The sequence below is a fragment of the Benincasa hispida genome, chromosome 11 (genome assembly GCF_027475165.1).
Source record: "Benincasa hispida cultivar pf3 chromosome 11, pf3_genome.v1.1, whole genome shotgun sequence".
Lineage (NCBI taxonomy): Eukaryota > Viridiplantae > Streptophyta > Magnoliopsida > Cucurbitales > Cucurbitaceae > Benincasa > Benincasa hispida.
The window spans coordinates 24,468,612-24,475,418 of NC_143488.1; positions in this window are offsets into that span (position 1 = coordinate 24,468,612).

Consider the following 6,807-nt stretch of genomic DNA (forward strand, 5'->3'; position numbering starts at 1 on the left):
AACATAACCAAACATAAACGTAAAAAAAAAAAAAAAAAACCCCTAAAACACTAGAGAGAAAGCCAGAGAAGAGAAACCAATACCTCACAACTAAGGGCAACAGAAAAACAGAAAGCAACAACAAGTATAAACAAAAAAAAAAAAAAAAGCACCCGTAAACACGCTAGAGAAGACCAAGAAGATCAACCCGCCAGGAAGCAGCTCGAGCACGAACCTTAGAGACCATAAGGTGAAACAAAGCAGCCATTTTTACTCGTATGCAGCCATTTTTGCTTCTTGCTCAGCAACCTCCTTTCTTTCTAGTTCCCCTTAGAGTCAAAAAAGGATTACTAGGAAAGCTAGGAGCACACCGAAAGTACCAGCCATACCGATGTTGGATCCGGAGTAAAATATTTAACCTGGATTCCGCATTTGACTTTTTCTTTGATTTCATATCTAACAAGTCAATCCTCGGGCAAGGATGAACATTTTATGCTGTAGCTGTTTTTGCTTTTTTTGTCGACGATTATGCTCCTGCCAGATGTAGTAGATGGAAGCACACCAGAATACACAGAACAACTTACTATGCCCCCTCTTACCCGACCCCACTCGGCACAACCAACTCTCAACTCGAATACATAGAAAAAGTGATTGGGCTATAAGGTTAGGGAGTGCAAAATTGTTGTTACCTGCCAAATATTACTCTTTTGTTATTACTTTTTGCCAAAGTAGCATACAATGTGACAATGTTAACTCGTTATTTTATGAATGTCATTTAATTAAGAAATTTTCACATGGAAAAGACCATATATTTCATAAATATTCTTATTTTTTTGAATTTTTTTATTAAAGGTTTTTAGTCATTTATTTGGACCATTATAACCTTTCTCTCACTTATATTAATATTTTCAAAATTATTATTATTTCCTTATCGATCATTTTGACTTTTATATCATGTAAATATATCTATTTTGATTTTAATATATTATTTTCTTAGACCCCGTTTGGTAACCGGATTTTTTGTTTTTGTTTTTAAAATCACTACAATAATTTGGACCTTTCCCGACACTGAAAACAATAAAAATTTAATCACTACGATAATTTGGACATTAAAGATTGTGTATATAATCATCGGAATTAGTTCTTTTTTCTTTATTTAAATCTTTTTTTTTTCAAATGTCATACTTGTTTGAATTTAATATCATTCAAACTAATATAAAAAAATTTCCAAAATCAAGTAAATATCTATATAGTAAATAATATATAGAAAACATGTTTGAATTTCAAATCTTAAACATACTATTTGTCTCAAATTAAAACAATACATCCACAATTCCTTAATCCAAAATAATATTACATGACAGCGTCGGGTCCTATCGGGAGATGCATTTAAAACCTTAATCCACAGTTCCTAAATCGAAAATAACATTAACATCTACAACCTAAATACGTTGTCGGGAGATGCATCTGCAACATAAACCTTGAGGTACCTACAAAATACAAATTTAAATAAGTTTATGCTCAATACCATATACCAATCTCAAAATGAATATAGAATTTAAAACTCAACTAAGAACATTAATGAATTAAAACAAACTAACTCAAACTTGCATATTTCAATCTCAAACTCAATATAGAACTTAAAACTAATATAAGAACATTAACAAATAAAACCCACTTTAACTTCAAACCTAATATAAAACTTAAAACCCAACGCACTCATAACTATATATTTCAATCTCAAACTTAATGTAGGACTTTAAACCCAAATTAAACCCAACCAACTCATAAGAATTGAAACAAACCAAGACGTATCTACATTTACTTAAAGAAACCAACTTACAGCCCCTCCCAACTTAGTTTTTCATAAATGAAGTTTATTGAATCCCCACCCCCCAAAATTATTCTCAATCCCAATATACAAAATAACATAATTAAGAATTGAAACAAACGAACACATATCTGCATTTTCTTAAACAAACCAACTTAAAATTAAAAAACAATTGATGGAACGAACATATACGTAGCGGAAGAAAAATGGATCTAAAGAACTCTAATTAGATTAATTAGAAAGATAAGCATGCATGAAATTAATTAAGTAAAACGGGGAAAGAATACAACCTTTGTAGTCTTTGAATCTTCTCCAAATTAATTCCAATCTCCTCATGAACGGTTCATAGACCACCACTAGAGTCTTTCCAACTATTCTCCGACCTTAAAACGGGATGGTGAAATCTGGTGAGTGACTAATTTGGAGAGGAAAAAGCTAAAGCTTTGAGAGAAAAAGGACGAGATTATCACATAATCTCATCTAAGCCCACTATGGCCAAGAAGCCTTCAATAGTATTAAACACTCTTTTTAAAGACTGACATGCAAACAGGCAACTTTAAGTTTGATGAGAATTTGACACTCAAAATTCCACTAACTCAAAATGTGGGATTTAATGGGACAAGTGTCTTCAAATGAAGGCAGCACTTAGCCATGCAAAAGTTGACATTTTCCATTCACAAATGTTAGATCTTTCCACTAACTTGGTCAAAGTTTGAATCCCAAAGTCCAAAGTCAACAAATTTGACTTTTTGACTTTCAAAAATCAAAAGTCAACAATTTGACTTTCAATGTATTTTTGTCGTAGTGAACAAATTGACTTATAATGCAATTTTGACAAAATCCATTTGATTTCAAAACTAATTATAATAATCAATTTTAAAAATTAAATTAATATTAAATAATTAATTAAATTTAATATTAAATCTAACACTTATCCTAATTTATATGAATCACTATTCATAATCTTGATATTTAAATCTTATTTAAATATCTTATATTTTCTCTCTCTTTATGTTTAATTCACAAATAAACATTAGGTTAAATATATCATATATATTTAATGCTTTGCTCCAAAAACCGAATTTGAACACTTCAAATTCGTTCGTTCATCACACTATTCTAAGGTTTAGTCTGATATGAGCTAGTAGGGGGACCTACAGATCATGGGCTCCAACAATCCGTGATTAACCAGCTAAACTCTTTAACCTAATTAACCACCATTCGCTAACTACCGGGTCACTCCACTAAAGTCCAGTAGTTGCATTCCCCTCACTGTAGATATATTATGTCCATTCGATATAACCATGATTAGTAAGTCAACCCTTCACAGGTTGTTTGTAATAACGGCTGGGTCAAAAGCTATTTTACCCTCGAGATTACATCTTGCTCCTTAAGTCCTACTGATCCTCTAATGAATAATTGGTTTGTGATTCAATCATTAAACCGAGTCTCTCTCGGGCCAATGAGAGGGTGGGGCCCCTTGTTCAAGACCCAGAGTCAGCACTTAAGGGAACAACCTCTTTACTATCCTTAAAAGTGGGTAGGAGTGAATTCCGTCTTACACCCTATGTCCCCAACTATCTACCCGGTCTTACCCCTGAAATTCGAGGCTTATTGAGCCAGCTTTGTTAAGCCAACCCTCACTCATACAAATCTAAGGGTAATCCTGAATAAACAGAAGTTCATAGTTAGCTCAGGATTAAGGTCAAGTTGCCTAGGTCATTGCTTTGAAATAGTCAACAGTAAACAACGTTATAAAGTAAGAGTGACTTAATTCTTGGTCCAATCTTATGCAAATTCTTTGCATAGGACGCCCCCACTCCTCATGTGAATACATGAACGAATCAGGATCACGTCGTTTGTAGCACTTTGCAACAAATTGTAACAACTACAAAGTGGACCACATCCGGTAGTGTTACCAGAATAAGATACCCAATCTTATTCGTATACTATAGACCATTTTGGCTATTTATTGAACTTGACCCACTCTTATGTCTCCACATAAAGTTTAAGTGTTCATATAATAGCCATGGATCTTTAATTTATTTGGACTTTACAAGTGCAATTCACATATTCAATAATAGTTTTATTGAATAAACATCAATAACATCTTTATTGATAATAGAATACGTTTAACATTACAAACTACGAGTTTTAGAATCTACAACTCAATAAACTCCCATTTGGACTAAAACTCCAGTAGATGATATACAAGGTTGAATAATGAATGAATAAATATAATAAAATAGTTTTTCTTAAATGAAGTTTGTTGAATCCCCACCCCCTAAAATTATTCTCAATTCTAATATACAAACCAACATAATTCAGAATTGAAACAAACCAACACATATCTACATTTACTTAAACTTATATCTACAACACATACCTACACTTAGTTTTACTTAAATGAAGTTTATTGAATCCCCCCTCCCCCAAAATTATTCTCAATCCTAATATAAAAACTAACATAATTTAGCACAAACTGAAATTCAAACTCAACTTTAGAACACTAACTATACTTTACATAACTATACGTAATCTGGATCTTAGGGTTCAAAAGGGAGCCCGAGGTGATCCTACTTCTAGAGAGAAAGGTTCCTAAATGATCAAGGTGAGTGACTAAATATGAGACTAAATCTTTACAATGTTTTAAAGAAACCATGGTCTAAAGAAAGATCTTTCAGATAAAGACATGTTTTCTATGTTTTTGAAAGAAAGTCATTATATGACTAGTTGTTGTTTGAAACTCGATACCGAAGGATATTTGAGAAGGTATTCCAGCAGCTTGATACTGAAGGATATTTGAGAAAGTATCTGAGCAAAAGTACCTAACGCATAACGGTACTTCTTTTGCATAAGACTCAGCTTTCTTGTTTTCAAGTCACTCACTAGGCTAGCAAGCTCACCCCATTTTCAAATATTTTTCTTCCCAGGTAGCGAAAGGTGAGGAGTTCCAGGGTGCTATTAAGGTCAAGGTCTGCCATAAGTCACAGTCACACTTCTGGGGTTTTAAGAGTTGTTGATTTAAACTTGTAGTTAAGTCTTGGAGTTGTATAAACATTATATAGTTGAAATAAAATGGGCCTATTTAATCAGTTGTTGTTATCTCCTTGACTTAGAATTTACTGAGTGTAGTAAAGAGGTTCAGTTGGACAGTAGGTATCACAAAAGGGTGGTATCTGTGGTCCCTCACGCCTCTCCTCGAGCTCGGGGAGAGGTGTGACAATTAGTTTCAACACATTTATCTATTTGTCACCTCATTTCAGGTGCAATATGGGTATATGCAAATAATTGCTTCAATCTTCTTATCAAAGGAAAATGTCGTAAAATTTTATGTGGGATCTTTTTACTTTTTCCATATTCAACTTTGTACCGAGATTCACCACATCCTTGACACTGTTGTAAATCGACAAATTCTTTCCAATATAGGACGCAATCGTATTTTCAATCATGAATAAACTCATTATCTAGTCCTAAGTCACATAATTTTCTTTTAGCTTCATAAAATGAACTAGGTATAGATGCTCCAATGGAAAATGCTTCTTTTAACAATTAAAGTAACAAATCAAACGACTTGTTAGTTCAACCGCTAAGAACCTCATCATGCATCAACTTCATTAAGAACAACAATGAAGAGAAATTTGTACAACCAGGGTACAACTCGTTGCATGCTTCATTTATTAAGTCTTCAAATAAGCTTGAATTGTTATCTCTTTCTTGGGCATTGGTGTGCATTTCATCCTCGTTTTCTTCTTCATTTACATTGGCGTTCTGACATTGTAGATCATTTATAATATTCAAAAATTCATTTTCTTCATCTATAACATTCATTCGTGTCGTACTTAATCCATCATCATGTGTCGATTGAGATGTATGACTCTCGTATCCCCTAAACAAGTCGACTAGGTCTCCATGATATACCCACTGATGATACGATGGGGAAATTCCATTAATGAATAAATATCGCAACTCCATCTATTCGCTTACACCTTGCATTCATACATTTTTTGCATGGACATCTTGTTTTTCCCAAGTTATTAACGTGAAGTTTTGCAACTTCAAGGAATCAATAAACTCCTTCTGCATACTCAGTTGATAACTTGTTTTTAATCTTAATCCACTCTTTATCCATTCTTAATAATATATACGATAAGTTGAACCTGTATCATTTAGACAATTAGTTATATTAGAACACATAGTTCCAATTTCTAACTTTTAATTTAATTTCATTTATTTCTTGTTCGTGTTTTTTTTTTGGGTGAATTTCCCAAATCATCCTTGAAAATAAAGTTTTCTTTTAAGGGATTGACAATCCCTTGTAATCCAATCGAACACTCTATCGAATTTAGTGGTGACACAAGCTAGAGATTAGACTCTATCATACATTTCCACCCCTCAATTACACTTCAAATTCTGTAAAATAATTAACATAAACTATTCAAATTCAAATTCATTCACATAAACCATCTCTCGGTTGTGTCAGTCATATAACCAAATTTGAATGTGAATGAATTTGAATGGTTTATGTGAAGTTATGTCGCCGGTTATAACCAAATTTGTACTTTAACCCCTTTAGAAACAACACTAAATAAAATAGAAAATGTTACAAAAAATTTATGCATGAGTGATTTAGTGTGAGAGGAAGTTGATGATGAGTGATATCATGAGGCTTTTTTTAGCTTCAAAATTCGTCAAAAGTATAAATTTTGTGGGAATTTGTATTTAGTATGTGAGAGGTTATATATGAGTCTAATAGATTTGGATTTTGTTTCATTGATTCAACCAGAGGTAAAAATACTAACTACTAAATAATAAGCTTGAACTTGATTAAAATAGAACAAATCTAAAAAAATTTGGGATCAAGATGTAATAAAATGAGATTTGAACTAAATTTATTATTAGTCATCAAAGTATTTTTATTTTGAAAACAATCAATTCATATTCTGGTAGTTTTAATTAATTAAATCACTAAACTATCATATAAGTTAATCAATTTA